Source organism: Pongo abelii, chromosome 23 (assembly GCF_028885655.2).
Source record: "Pongo abelii isolate AG06213 chromosome 23, NHGRI_mPonAbe1-v2.0_pri, whole genome shotgun sequence".
Lineage (NCBI taxonomy): Eukaryota > Metazoa > Chordata > Mammalia > Primates > Hominidae > Pongo > Pongo abelii.
Genome location: NC_085929.1, coordinates 37,820,867 through 37,824,099, shown reverse-complemented (window position 1 = coordinate 37,824,099; position 3,233 = coordinate 37,820,867). Strand labels below are relative to the sequence as shown.

General features: G+C 43.5%; 1 non-coding gene across 1 annotated transcript; it reads left to right on the top strand.

The window, feature by feature from the left end:
• Window positions 1-443: 443 nt before the first annotated feature.
• LOC112130674 (U6 spliceosomal RNA) lies at window positions 444-548 on the top strand. Its single transcript, XR_002912907.1, has one exon. It is a non-coding gene; the product is annotated as a U6 spliceosomal RNA (small nuclear RNA).
• The last annotated feature ends 2,685 nt before the right edge of the window (window positions 549-3,233 follow it).

The window sequence follows — 3,233 nt, the reverse complement described above, 5'->3', positions numbered from 1 at the left end:
AATTGCAACACTTTGGGAGGCTGAGGTAGAAGAACTGCTTGAGCCCAGGAGTTTGAGACCAGCCTGAGCAATATAGGGAGACCTTATCTCTACAAAAAATTAAAAAATTAGCTGGGTGTGGTGGTGCATGCCTGTGTTTCCAGCTACTGGGTAGGCTGAGGTGGGAGGATTGCTTAAGGCCAGGAATTCAAGGTTGCAGTGAGCCAGGATCACACCACTGCACTCCAGACTAGGTAATGGAGTGAAACCCTGTATCTGGGGAAAAAAAAAAAAAAAAAGTTACTTGAAAGGGTTGGACAAGGTGGCTCACACCTGTACTCCCAGCACTTTAGGAGGCCAAAGTAGGGAGATCCTGCAGGCCAGGAGTTGGAGACCAGCCTGGGCAACATAGTAAGACCTTGTCTCTATAAAAAAATAAAAATAAAAATAAAAATGAGCTTGGTGTGCTTGCTTCAGCAGCACATATACTAAAACTGGAATGATACAGAGAAGATTAGCATGGCCCCTGTGCAAGGATGATGCAAATTCACGAAATGTTCCATATTTTTCTGGATCAAAAAACAAAACTCAATGGTATTCTGTCTTCAAGAGACCTATCTTACCCATAGTCTCAAAAAAAAAAAAAAAAAAAAAAGAATGGAAGAAAAAGTACCAAGCAAATGGAAATCAGAAAAAAGCAGGAGTTGCAATCTTAATTTCAGACAAAACAGACTTTAAACCAACAAAGGTCCAAAAAGACAAAGGACATTATAGTGGTAAAGGGTTCAATTCAACAAGAAGATCTAACTGTCTTAAATATATATGACCCAACACAGCAGCACCCAGATTCATACAGCAAGTTATTAGGGCTCTTCAAAGAGACTTAGACTCCCACACAGTAATAGTAGGAGACTTCAACACTTCACTAACAGTATTAGACAGATCATCGAAACAGAAACTTAACAAAGATATTCAGGACCTGAACTCAACATTGAACCAAATGGATCCGATAGACCTCTACAGAGCTCTCCTCTGAAAAACAACAGAATATACATTCTTCTCATTACCACATGCAACATAATCTAAAATTGACCACACAATTGGACATAAAACAATCCTCAGCAAATGCAAAAGAACCAAAATCATATCAAACATACTCTTGAACCACAATGCAATAAAAACAGAAATCAAGACATTAAAAATTGCCCAAAACCATAAAATTACATGCTCCTGAATGACTTTTGTGTAAGTAATGAAATTAAGGCAGAAATCAAGTAGTTCTTTGAAACTAATGAGAACAAAGATACAACATATTAGAATCTCTGGGACACAGCTAAGGCAGTGTTAAGAGGGAAATTATAGCACAAAACACCGACATCAAAAAGTTAGAAAGATCTTGCCGGGCGTCGTGGTTCACACCTGTAATCCTAGCACATTGGGAGGCTGAGGTCGGGTGATCATGAGGTCAGGAGTTCGAGACCAGCCTGGTCAACATAGTGAAACCCCATCTCTACTAAAAATACAAAAATTAGCCAGGCATGGTGGCAAGCACCTGTAGTCCCAGCTACTCAGGAGGCTGAGGCAAGAAAATTGCTTGAACCCGGGAGGCGGAGGTTGTGGTAAGCCGAGATTGTGCCACTGCACTCCAGCCTGGACAACAGAGCAAGACTCCAATTCAAAAAAAAAAAAGTCAGAAAGATCTCAAATTAACAGCCTAATATCATAACTAAAAGAAACTATAGTAGAGGCCGGGCACAGTGGCTCACGCCTGTAATCTCAGCACTCTGGGAGGCCGAGGCAGGTGGATCATTTGAGGTCAGGAGGTCGAGACCAGCATGGCCAACATGGTGAAACCTCGTCTCTACTAAAAATACAAAAATTAGCTGGGTGTGGTAACATGCGCCTGTAATCTCAGCTACTTGGGAGGTGGAGGCAGGGGAATCGCTTGAACCTGGGAGGCTGAGGTTGCAGTGAGCCGAGATTGCATTACTGCATTCCAGTCTGGGCAACAGGACGAGACTCCTGTCAAAAAAAAAAGAACTAGAGGCTGGGCGCAGTGGCTCACGCCTGTAATCCCAGCACTTTGGGAGGCTGAGGCGGGTAGATCACAAGCTTAGGAGTTTGAGACCAGTCTGGTCAATATGGTGAAACCCTGTCTCTACTAAAAATACAAAAGTTAGCTGGGTGTGGCGGTGGGCACCTGTAGTCCCAGCTACTCGGGAGGCTGAGGCAGGAGAATCACTTGAACCTGGGAGGCGGAGGTTGCAGTGAGCCGAGATCGCGCCACTGCACTCTAGCCTGGGCGACAGAGTGAGACTCAAAAAAAAAAAAAAAAAAAAAAAAAAAACAACTAGAGAAGCAAGAGCAAACCAACCCCAAAGCTAGCAGAAAACCAACCAAAATCAGAGCTGAACTGAAGGAAATCAAGACACAAAAAGCCATTCAGAAGATCAATGAATCCAGGAGTTGGTTGTTTTTTGGGGGTTTTTTTGGTTTTTTTTTGAAAAATTAATAAGATAGGCCACTAGCTAGACTAATAAGAAAGAGAGAAGATCCAAATAAACACAATTAAGACAGGGCACGGTGGCTCATGTCTGTAATCCCAGCACTTTGGGAGGCCAAGGCGGGTGGATCACTTGAGGTCAGGAGTTCAAGACCAGCCTGGCCAACATGGCAAAATCTTGTCTCTACTGACAATACAAAAATTAGCCAGGCGTGCTGGTGGGTGCCTGCAATCCCAGCTACTTGAGATGCTGAGGCAGGAGAATCACCTGAACCCAGGAGGTGGACGTTGCAGTGAGCCCAGATCACGCCACTGCACTCTAACCTGGACGACAGAGCAAGACTCCATCTCAAAAATAAGTAAATATGGCTCATGCCTGTAATCCCAGCACTTTGGGAGGCCGAGGTGGGTGATCACTTGAGGTCAGGAGTTCGACACCAGTCTGGCCAACATGGTAAAATCCCGTCTCTACTAAAAATACAAAAATTAGCCGGGCATGGTGACATATGCCTATAATCCCTGCTACTTGGTAGGCAGAGCCACGAGAATCTCTTGAACCTGAGAGGCAGAGGTTGCAGTGAGCCAAAATGGTGCCACTTCACTACAATCGGAACAACAGAACGAGACTCCGTCTCAAAAAATAAATAAATAAATAAACAAAAAATAAATAAACATAGAAATGACAAAGGGGATGTTACCAGTGACCCCACAGAAATAAAAATAACCATCGCAGGCTACTATGAACACCTTT